The sequence below is a fragment of the Lycium barbarum genome, chromosome 2, assembly GCF_019175385.1.
Source record: "Lycium barbarum isolate Lr01 chromosome 2, ASM1917538v2, whole genome shotgun sequence".
NCBI lineage: Eukaryota > Viridiplantae > Streptophyta > Magnoliopsida > Solanales > Solanaceae > Lycium > Lycium barbarum.
The window spans coordinates 90,818,004-90,830,543 of record NC_083338.1 but is presented as its reverse complement, the minus strand read 5'-3'; the positions used below and the strand labels follow the sequence as shown (position 1 = coordinate 90,830,543).

The 12,540-nt window shown below is 35.8% G+C and overlaps 1 long non-coding RNA gene across 1 annotated transcript; it reads left to right on the top strand.

The window, feature by feature from the left end:
• The first annotated feature begins 2,791 nt into the window (after positions 1 to 2,791).
• Positions 2,792 to 10,234, top strand: LOC132620861 (uncharacterized). The gene is made up of 2 exons (XR_009575292.1): positions 2,792 to 2,915; positions 9,905 to 10,234. It is a non-coding gene; the product is annotated as an uncharacterized LOC132620861 (long non-coding RNA).
• Positions 10,235 to 12,540: the final 2,306 nt, after the last annotated feature.

Sequence of the window (12,540 nt, the reverse complement as noted above, 5' to 3'; positions counted from 1 at the left end):
TTGATACAGGTAGGTGTATTTTGTCAACAATTCATGGAATTAGAAAGTTACATAAGAAGGACAATTGTAGTGATAAATCTCAAGTACCATATTTGAGAATCAGGGCATAGAAATGACAGTATCAGGGGAAATAGTTATAAGCAGGCTAAGAGATATGTTCGGGAAAGGGGTAATCATAAAGTAAGCATCTAATCGTGAAGATTTTGAGTATCATCATAGAAGAATATAGAATTAGGGATAGGGAAGCGATAGGGAAAGTCAACAGCAAGAACAACAATCAGTCATAGACGAACAACAGAAAGGAGAGGAAATATTACACAAATGGGTTCATATAGGATACTCTTTGTTTTTAGCTGATTTTCTCAAGTGTAGCTCTTAATCCATTAAAAAGGAAATTCGAGGTTCCAAGAATTGTATACAACAACACACAATGGTCAATTTTGGATAGATTCAAGCTAAAAAATGATTGATTCATAACATACAAGACACCAACAAAGAAGATATCAATCAAATTGGCACAGATGTCGAGTGAATATGAAGTGATTTCAATAATGAAGACTACTTGGAGATCTTGAAGCAGAGAAATGGCACAAACTTTAACCAATGGAAGTCCATGTCAGAAATAAACCAGTGAGACGAAGATTTTGGCAACAAAATGCGGTCCGATCATCATTTTTGCATCAGCAGTGAGGTGAAGATAGAAAGAGATGCTCCACTAAGAGAGAGAAAGAAACGTGAAATATTAGATCAACATTTGATATTTTGTTAACTTTCTAAATTTGTTTTGTTTTTACCTTTTTATTTTTTTCTTTGTTTTGACTAATTTTGGATCTTTTTTTTAGTTGAATTAGTAAATAAAATTCCAATTCCGGGCAAAATTTAATTAGAAAAAAGGAGTTAGTAGTGAGATAAGGTGGAAATGGATCATTATTAATTATGAGTATCTACCCAAATGCAATAATTTAAGTTAGGGCCATAAGGAAGTGAAATGTCATGTATTACGGCCTAAACTAATGAAAATGGAAGAAACAAGCAATATAACTCAACCCGCTAGGTCGTTTGTGCGTTTTGACCATTTTACCCCTACCGGCTCATTTTCAAGACTAGGAGTGAGTCTAGTGATAACTTAAGATTCAGAATTCTAAAACAAAGGCATTTGATTGTATTTTAATCATTTGGTTGAAAACTTCTTTTAATCCGTTGGGGGGTTGACTTAGTAAATTAGACCTCTGTTGGGATTTCTGAGGCCGCGGGTGAGTCCGTAGCATGTTTTTACATATGTGTGCAAGTCTGGTTCGTGTGTGTTGGGCCTTGGATTGATGTTGGGATTTTGGGTGAACACTTAGTTAAAAAACAGAGCATACTAGTTCTGATGCGACTGCTGCAGCGAGTTTGCCACGACGGGGCCCTGGTCACTATCGCGGGATTTTGGATTTTTGTGGATGACTGCCATAGCAGGGGTTGGACTACCATAGGGGGGCCGCTATGGCGAGTCTGGCCATTTAATGCGGTCCGCCATAGCGGTGGGAATTTTCGCTGCAGTGAAACTAGTAACCACTACAGCAGTCGACAGGAGGAAGAAACCCACTTTTTATACTGTAAATTTCGAGTCTTTTGTCACATAACACCAAAAGCATTTCCAAAGAAAATAAGAGGAGATTTTCCTAAGGCTTGGGTTGGTTCTTCTTTGAGGGTAAGTCCTAACCTTTATAATGCTCATTCATTTTCTTCTTTAAGTTTCCATAGTTAGTTCTAAGGTCCATTAATGATGGGTGGAGTCCTCGAACCCTAGAATCAATGAACACTTAAATAAATTGTGAATTGTTGGTTTTGCTACTATTTACATTGTCTAGAAGTATAGATTATCGCTTTCGAGGATGGGAAATTGATTAATTATGGTGAAAATTGTGCATTGAGACTTAGGAATCCATCCAAAATGGGAACTTTGGCCTAAAATCCTTTTTGAAAAGGTTAAATTGATTAGAATCCTATAAATTGGAGGTTTGTTGGGATTGACGTTATGATAAATTCGCCATAAATGATGATTTCACCCATTTGAAAATGGTAGGAGTAATTAGGTCTTCTTCCCCAATTGTTGTTCTTATTTTGAGTAGATAGTCTATTACTTACTTAGCGTTATATTTCTAGAATTTGAGCATTCTGAAGCATTGTGAAAGGGGAATGCACTAGTGGAGTAGCTTGCATTTGTCCCAGTTCTGCATTTGAGGTAAGTTATGGTTTACTTGAGTTAGACTTTTATTAGTTAATTGTATATGTAGTAGAATTGATGGGAGAAAGCATGGTTAGATCTTCGGACATGACATCTAGTTGGATATTACTTAGGTTGACATGATTGCTGATTATGTAGGCTTGTTGCCATTACTCTATATACTGAAACCTGAGGTGTATCTGCTGTGATTTGGGAAGGAAGGAGTTGACATATATATACTCTCACTACCAAAAATTGAGCCTACAGTAATGGTATTATTCGCAACAGTTTGTCAACCATTACTATAGACAGTATATTGCAACGGTTCCAACCGTTGCCAAAATGTTTTGGTGCTGCCAATACGGTTTACTAATCAAACTGTTGCCAATGTAAAAAAAACCGTTGCTGTAGGTACACCTATTGGAACATTTATATTAACCATTGCTATTAATGTTATCTGTGGCAACACGTCATGAATTTTTTTATCTATTGGGACAGTTTTGATTCCCTCTACACATTCCCCCCTCTAATTTTTGTTAAACCCCCTAAATGCCTTTTGTCTTTATTTTGTTTTTGCTTGTACTTCATAGATTTATATGACATAAAACAAAACACATGTTTTTTCTTATCATATAAACCGAATTCCTTTTCTTCATCAAAACCCTCACTTTGCCACCGTCCTCTCTCACTCCTCTTCTTTGATGAGGTAACTCTTCACCTTCTCTGTTTATTTATATTATTGTTTGTTTAATTAAATTCTAGGGGTGAAGCTACTGAATGGGTCAAAGAAGTGGTTGTCTAAGAAATCTAAGAAGACTTTGTTGAGAAATCGTTGGCTGAAGAACTTGTAATTTTTTTTTCTAATTTTTTTGTGGTTTCTTCTGTAATCTCTCCTATTTTCTTTAATCTTTGAGGTGTGGGTAGTGTATTAGATATAATCTATGTTCAGAAAACTGCTATATAGGCTAAAAAAACTGTTGCATGAAACATTTTAGAACTCCTTTGGTGGTCTTTAACAAATTATTCAATTGGGTCCTTTATCAAAGTTGGTTTGAGATAATTTTTAAGCATTTTGGTTGGGTCTTTGCTTTGCTTGATTCTACAATTTCACTTTCTTCCCCAATTTTTGTTGTTAAAAGAAAAATCTGAAATTTTGTACGGTGTGGAGTATGTAATTATCTGATATATGAACAAATGGAAATTTTGGCATGCTTTTGAGTTGAATATACCAACAAATCTTACTCATGCGGGGGGTTGGGGTCATCTCATGCCTTATACGAAATTCTCAAACCTTAAATTAATGTTAAAATCAAATATCCTTCATTTTCTTAGTTCCTTTTGACAGACAAAAACAATGTTCATTTGTCCTTGTCTCATTTCTCTATCTTCTTCACATGGCTTTTAAGATTTCTCCCTCTGAAGTTGCCAAGAATTGGTAAGGGAGTTTTCTTAATGTTGGGTCTTTTAAGTTTCTGGTTTTCCTTATAAAAATATATCTTAGCCATTTTCAAGAATTGTGTATGTGTGGATTGGGTTAGAACATCATGACTTCAAATGGTTTATTTAGAATAACTTAAAGATTCAATCTTTACTGTCCTTATTCAGTCATGGAATTGTTTGATGTGATGTTTTTTTTAGGTTAAATTTTTCTGCTTCTAGTTTGTTTTTATTGCAAACTTTAAATAAACTATTTTGCTATACAAATATGATATCAACGCCTTGGTTCTGGAATGTTTTTGTCGAGGTGAAAACAATACTCATTAAGAATTTTCATGTTTACTAGCTTTCAAATTGGCATACACATATCTGTGTGTTAAACAGTTCCTCTGCAATTTCACTCTTGTTCGGTGCATTTTATTGACCTAATGTTGGATTCCAGTTGTCTGAGCTGTTAAGTTGGGTAGTGTGGATCTAAACTTGTTTCTTTTTGGAGTTTCTGTAGACAATGTTAACTCTAATTGACAATATCGGAAGTGACTAAAAATTACAATTGAAGTGGCTATAAAATATGGAGTGTTTATAGTCACTTTTTCTTGGCATGGTTTTTTCCCTTTTTATTTTGGTGCTTTTGAATGCTTGAAAAGATTTAGTTAAAAGCCAGAATATTGCTGCTCAGCTTTGTTAATATAGTTACAGAGGAAAAATTTGTTGGTTTCAGTTAGTGGAATAATGCACCACCTTGTGACAGATTCTTTGAGCTAGTCATTAAGCTTGAGCCTTATTATGGAACGATATTCATGTTATTAAATCCAAACGAAAAGTTTCGTCAAGTCAAATAGTAAATGAAGAAATCTCTTTAGGTATAGGCAAGTGGAAGATGTAGGAAAAAAGTTTATGAAATGTTGTGTTCTCTTCCAAATAAAAAAGTTCATATACTGCAGATTATTGCAATTGTACATCCTAAAATTTATAATAAGTCAACTGCAATATGAAAATAAGCATATATATATATATATATATATATATATATATATATTGTCTTATAATTGCTTGACCTATCGATTTCTTGTTGATGAAGTAAAAAAAATTCAATGGTATTGGCTAACAGAAAAAAGAAAACTTTTTTTCTTTTAAGGTTTTCATATGATTGCTTGTGCTAATTTTTATTTTAGTTCTTTTTTTATTCGGTGCATTTTTAAACTATAACTGAATACAATTTCACAATTCTATTGGAATCACTTATGAAAAAAGTGAGCAGTGATGTTATTTGTGTAGTCTCTCAGTTATTTACTAAGTTCTATATACATACATATATATATATATATATATATATATATATATATATATATATATATATATATATATATATATATATATATATATATGAACCTGAATGTAATAGCTGAATGTGTATTTTATTTAGGAGTGCAGTCCTTTAACTTTGATGTTAGTTTATTATATTAAACAAAACTATGAAATTATTCTAGTCTTTTACATTTTTTAAAAGAGTAGCTGCTACATTATGACGTTTTAAGCAGAGGTTGTCTGCTAAGTTAGGTTAAACAATCTATTAGATGCTTTCTGAGAAAAGAAAAAAAGAGCCGGGTTAAATTATAATTATTTGCTGGATGCTTTCTGCTAAGTTTGGTTATTGGATGCTCTAATTTCATCTTTTTATAATTTTAGTAAAAATATATTTTAACTTTTTGTGCTTGCTATAAATTTTAAACTGCATGATTTCCATGTACATATTGAGACACGATTGTTTATTTGAACATTATTGCCTTTTATTTATCCCAGTTTACCATAAGTCTTTTCTTTTTTATTTTCTTGTGTCACATAGCATTTCAATGGATAATATAGATAAAAGTTGGATAAGCCTTAGAAGAAGCACCAATGAGTATATGAGTGGAGTGAATGATTTCCTTGATAAGGCGTTTGGACGAAATTCTAAAGAAAATGAAATATTATGCCCTTGCAAAAAGTGCAATAATCGTTATTGGTATTATAGAAATGTGGTGGAGTGTCACTTGGTTGTGAATGGATTTGTAGATGGATACAACAAATATATATATCACGGGGAAGGATTTTCCTCAAGGAGTACACCACTTCCAAGGAATAATGATGAAGATTCTAACATGCAGGATGCTATTGATGGACTGCTTCATGATAGATTTAGAAATGTAGAGGGTGACTCAGGGCATGAAGGAGTGAGAGAGGGCCTATCTAAAGATGAAAAAGAGATTTTTTAAATTATTGGGGGAAGAGAAACAAGAGTTATCTTGGGTGTGATAAATTCACCAAGCTAAGTTTCTCCATTCGGTTACACTTGCTTAAATGCCTGCATGGGTTGAGTAATGTGTCCTTTTCAGATATGTTGGACTTGATAAAAGTGGCATTTTCCTTCGCTCAACTACCTGAGTCTTTCCATAAGGCTAAAAACGTAATAAAAGATTTGGGTCTTGGTTATAATAAAATACATGCATGCCCTAACGATTGCATGCTGTTTTGGAATGACAATACGAAGGGAGATAATTGCTCCGTATGTGGATCTTCTAGATGGAAAAATGTTGGTGTTGGCTTGTCTAATGCAAGCTCTAAAATTCCTGCGAAAGTTTTAAGGTACTTCCTTTTGAAGCCTAGGCTTCAAAGTATATGTAAGTGCTCTGAAATAGCTATTGCAATGAGATGGCATGCTACTGAACGACCTAAAGATGGGATTATAAGACATCCTGCTGTTGAAGAAGCTTGGAAGGATTTTAATTCCTTGCATCCAAACCTCTCGGCAGATCCTCGTAATGTTAGATTGGGTCTTTCAAGTGATGGTTTGAATCCGTTCTGAACTATGAGCATTTCCCACAGCACATGGCCTGTTATGTTGATGAATTATAATTTTTCACCAAGGATTTGTATGAAGCCAGGGTACATAATCTTGTCATTGATCATTCTAGGTCTATCCTCTCCAGGAAAGGATATAGATGTGTACCTACAACCATTTATTGCTGAATTGAAGGAACTATAGGAATTTGGGGTAGAAACATATGATGCTCATACAAACCAGACATTTCAAATGCGTGCAGCCTTATTGTGGATAGTTAGTGATTTTCCAGCACTAGCAATGCTTTCGGGATGGAGCACCAAGGGGAGATTGGCATGCCCATCTTGTAACTATAACACATGCTCTCAATATCTTAAACATAGTCGTAAGATGTGTTACTTAGTTCATCGGGCATTTTTTCCTCATGATCATCCATTTCGAAGAGACAAAAAATCTTTTGATGGTAAGGAGGATCATAACCCACACCCATACCCTTGATAGGCATAGAAGTGTTTGAAAAGTTGCGTGATTTCAGTAATATTTTTGAAAGGGCCAAAAGAAAAGACCTCGAAACAACGAGGGACCATGGGAGAAAAGATCTATCTTTTTCGAATTACCATATTGGGTGCATAATAAGTTGAGGCATAATCTAGATGTGATGCATATTGAGAAAAATATATGTGATAGTTTGCTTGAGACTTTATTGGATCTATCTGGAAAGTCAAAGGATCACGTTAATTCTCGCTATGACTTGCAAGAAATGGGGATACGGAAGGAGCTTCAACCAATAAAAGAAAATAAATGGAAAAGTTTCTTTGGCTAAAGCTTGTTTCTTCATGAAACCAGAAGAAAAAAAGTTGTTTTGCACCGTTTTAAAAAATGCCAAATTACCAAAAGGGTGTGCCTCAAACATATCACGACATGTGCAAGTGGAAGAGATGAAAATATCTGGGTACAAGAGCCATAATGCTCATTTTATTTTGCATTACTTGCTCCAGGTTGCGGTTCAGAAAGTGTTGCCCAACAATGTTTCGTTAGCCTCGATTAGGTTAGGGAACTTCTTTAAAGCGATATGTAGTAAGGTTATAAGGCTAACAGATCTCGAGGCAATGCAAGCTGAAATCAAAGAAATAGAATGTGAGCCTGAAAAGATTTTTCCTCAAACGTTTTTTGACATAATGGAAAATTTTCCCACCAATTTGGTAGATGAAGTTAAGTTTGGGGGTCCATATCATCTTCGTTGCATGTATCCAACTGAGAGAAACATGTGTAAGTATAAGGGATTTGTTCGTAATCAATCTAATCCAGAAGATTCAATAGCGGAGGGGTTTGTTGTGTTACACCTCGAAATTTCAGAGCATTAGCATGCTACGCATTTCACCGTATTAATGGAGTATCGGAGACGTCCCATGAAGTTTTGGAAGGTACAAGTCATCGGAAGTACGTAACAATGAAGTAAAAGATGAATTACGATCTCGTAAGTCATAACCGGGAAGGACAACCTTGGAACAAAAACACATGACCATTATCAAGTACGATTAATGATAAATATCATGTATGGAGAGTTTTGGAAGATTCCGGGACCAAGCAAATCGAAGAAAATAAGTTTGTCGAAAATTTAGAAAAAGTTGGCTAAATTTTGGGTAGATTTTTGGTCAACTTTAGAGGCTCCGGGTATATCAGGAGTTTTGAGGTGTTTCAAGAGCCTAAAATAAAGTTCGTCGAGTCTATTTTCCAACGCAATAAACGGTTCGTCAATACGACATCGGAGTAGAGAGTTATGGGCGTTTTAAAACGGATAGCCAGAGTAATACGGACCTGGGTGGAAAATCCAGAAAGCTCACTTAAAAGCCTACTTATGTGGTGACCCAGCCCAACTCGAGTTTGGCTCCTATAAAAGGGCCTCTACACTTCATTTTATTCATTTTTCTTCAACTCCACAACCCTCTAGACCTCTCCTAACATTTCCACACCTCTCTAGAATTTCCCACACTTATCTCTCCTTTATAAGAGTGTTCTTGAAGTGTCTCCACCATTCCAAAACATTCTATACCATCATAAAAGAGAATCAAACTCCAAAACCCCAAGCTAATTCATGGAGAAGGATTGTTCTTGTCTCTACTTCGTATTGTGATGAATTTGGTCTTGAAAGAAGTTGAGTGGGGGTGAAGTTATTCTAGTGTAGGGTATGTTCTCCATCCTATTTCTCATGATTAAGTTGATTTGAAGGTTTAGCAAGTCCTATAAAAGAAGAGAACCATAGTAGGGAAGTTGCAAAGTATTAAAGTGAAGATGATGACTATCGAATGAATTTGAAAGGAGATTTTGGATTAATTTGAGATTAAATTGAATATAATTCTTTGATTATGGTATTGTGGATATTGTTATGGTCGGTTGAGAAATTAGGAAAAACATCGTGTGGGATGTTTTATGGAGTATATTGGTCTTGATGATGATGTTGTTGATATTAGTATTGCTATTGTTGTAGTTTTGTTGGTATTGTGATTTCCGGCTAGGGGTATAAATAGGGGAGATGTTGCCCGAACTTCGGAAGATTTTAAAAGGAATTAATTCGAAGACATAAGATAAGCATATGACGATAAGCCTAACAGTCATATGAATTCTCTTGAATGTAGATTTACGAGCTTGGAGGGATAAGCGTTAAGTAATAGGTGACAAAAAATGTATGTTAAGGCTAGTCCCTTTCTTTCAAAAGGAATGATTCCTATGTTGTGATTCCATACATGTTTCCCTAACCTTCTTACTTCCAAAGGTTAGAAGTTCATGATTCTTAAAAGCTTCTTATGAGATGTTTTCTATGATGAACATGATGATGATGATTTTAATTCTAGAAATTCCGAAGCTTATGATTTTGTTACTATTATGAGATTATTGAGTAATTTCATGAATTCCTTGATTTCATTATTATTGTTGATCTCACCTTATAATAATTGTTCCTTCAAGGTGAGATATAGCGACGATGATTGTTCCATAATGTAAATAGGAGGTTACCGACCTTACGCAACTCCGATAGAGTCGTAGCTTTTAGTTGGGCTCTCATGCATACTTGATGTATGATGTTAACACTATGCCTATACGGCTGGGCAGCACCACTACGGTAGGCGGCTATGGATAATGATAGTAACACCGTGCCTATATGGCCAGGTAGCACCACTAGTGGGCGGCGTGAGATGGTTACTCCGGACGCGGGAGGCCCCGACGCGGGCTAATGATTATTTTATATATGTATATGAGTAATGTTTTCTTTTGAAAGTTAAGCATCCATGGTTTTCGCCTTATGAGGCAATCAGATATACAGGTTATCTCTTTATCTCATGCTTCTTTATTCTTGGTTATGTTGTTATTCATGCCTTACATACTCAGTGCACTATTCGTACTGACGTCCCTTCTTGTGGACGCTTCGCTCATGCCCGCAGGTAGGCAGGGAGATGGATCAGATCCGTAGGTGCTTTATTAGCGGATTCTCAGGAGCACTCCACTTATTTTGGAGCTGCAGTCTATTGGTATTGGTCTTCATGGTCACTTGTATTCTATGTAGAGGCTCGTAGAAATGTGTGTACAGTTAGACGTTTCATAACCCTACCGGTTCATATTGTTGTATTATATTTTAGTAGCCTTGTCGGCTGGTGACGATGGGCATACTTATTGAAGGTTTTATAGAGATATGCCGTTATGTTGTGATATATGTCCGTACAGATTATGATATCCATGAGATATCTTTATGGTCCACCCAGAAAAGTTTATGAGATTATGTTTAGAGGTGTTCAGTGTGTTAGCTCCGAGTGCCCGTCATGGCCCTCTGTTTGGGTCGTGACATGTTGCCGAAGAATGCTTGACCTTTTGTTCAAGATACCTACATAATGGAGTGAAGATAAGGTTTAGTAGGTACCAAATTGAGGATGATGAGGGTATTCAAACAAAGGGAGATGATTTGTCACCTAATGTTATACCTCGTAGTTTTGTACGTTGAGATTAGTTAGGTGTTAGTTGTCCTAATTTTGGATACTAGAGTAATCCTCTAGGATATATGAGGGTTTAAGTTCATTTAATAAGTTACGGAAGGATTGGAGAACAAGCGAATTACAGAATTTAAGTTTGTCGGAACTTTGGGAAAACTTGACAGAATTTTGGACAGGATTTTTGGTCCAACTTGAGAGTGGTATATCTCCTAGAATATGTCATGACCCAACTAGGGGCCATGATGGGTACCCAGAGCTGACTACCGCGCACCACTCATTAGACTATTCATCATACTCAACCTGAACATATATAATCTCCAAAGCAACCCATATCTATATACATAAGCCCTCACGGCTACAAAAATGATATACAAAAATACAATGTGATCGTCGTGGGACTTCAACAACCCACACGTATGTATCTACGAGCCTCTACTAGAGTACTAGACATAAGGACGGGACAGGACCCCGTCGTGCCCAAAATATATATACACAAAAGAATGTAATCATGAGTAGCACCTCCGTAATAATGGAGTGCTCCTGTGAATCTGTTGATAAGCTCCTACGAATCCGCACCGTCTCCCTGTCTACCTGTGGGCATGAACACAACGTCCAAAAATATAGAACGTCAGTACGAACATTGTACTAAGTAAGTAAAGCATAAACAATAATAGTACATCGATGAAATAAGGAAACATCAAGTGAGGAACAACATGTAACTAATTGTCACTTAAGACTGAATAATGCATGCTAACTTACTTCATAAACATCATCATATCATGTATGCATATATAAGCTGCCCGAACATATAGGTACGGTGTGATCATCATTAGCCCGTGTCCGGGGTAAACATCTCATGCCACCCACTAGGGGTGTCTGCCCATGCCCTCTAGACATGGTGTATATGCTACGCGCCTTAGCGGTGTCTGCCTGGCCATATAGGCGCGGTGTAATCTCATCATCATAGACTTATCATGGAGCATGAATAAGAGCTCAAAGACAACTATACTCTATCGGGGTGACATAAGGTCGTGAACCCGTGATTCCATTATGGAGGACTCATAAGCATTCTGCCTCACCTTGAAGGAACTAGCATTATAAGGTGAGTTTAACACAATGAACAACATCAAAGAATCGTAGTTAGAAACATTAGCTTGGTAGAAACATCATATCATACTCGTAGCGTATCTCTTTCCTTCATCTCATGTGAAGCTCTTTATAATCACAGGTTCATAATTTCCGGAAGGTAAGAAGGTCATGGAGGATCAGGAAAGTTATGTCATAAGATTCATGCCTTAGAAAAGAAGGGACTAGCCTTACATACCTTTTCGTTTAGCTACTTTATCACTTGAACGTTCCCCTCTAATATTCACGTTCCTTCAAGAGAATTCGTGCTAACATTAGATAATCGATAGCTTAAGCATGCTCACTAAGGCTAGGGAAAATTGGGCAGCATTTCCTTTGTTTATACTTTATACAACTTTCTCCATATCATAAAATAACTCCCAAAGGTAAATAATAACATTTATCATATCATAATCAACAATATTCCTCAACCACACATTATTCAATTCTCCTACTTCTATTTCAAGGGCCTCCATAACCATGGTCATAATACAACATTACATTCATGCTTATATAATGTTTCTTCCATTCTCTTAATATCATTTATAACATAACCATACTCGTAACATATAAAGAATCATGATTCATATTAATCTATTACTCACAAATGCCACTATTCTCATATTTGTGACCCATTTTCTATTTCCTTCCCTAATCCTAGCCTTTCAACCCCTTAATACTCCAAATAACATGAATTGGTCATAAAACTTACCTTTGATAGTGTAGGATAGACTTTGGAGGAAAACACTTCACTTAAAGAAAAACCCTAGCTTCAATCCACAAAGTTTTCTTGACTCCAAGCAACCCTAGAGAGCTTTTTGCACTTGATTCTCTTGATTCTCTTGGTTTGATGAAGTTGATCCTTAATTTCTCTTGGATTCTTGTAGATGAAGTGTGGAGAGAAAATGGGAAATGAAATATGTACTTGGGTTCCTCTTTTATAAAAGTTAAAAATCTGTCCCGACCTA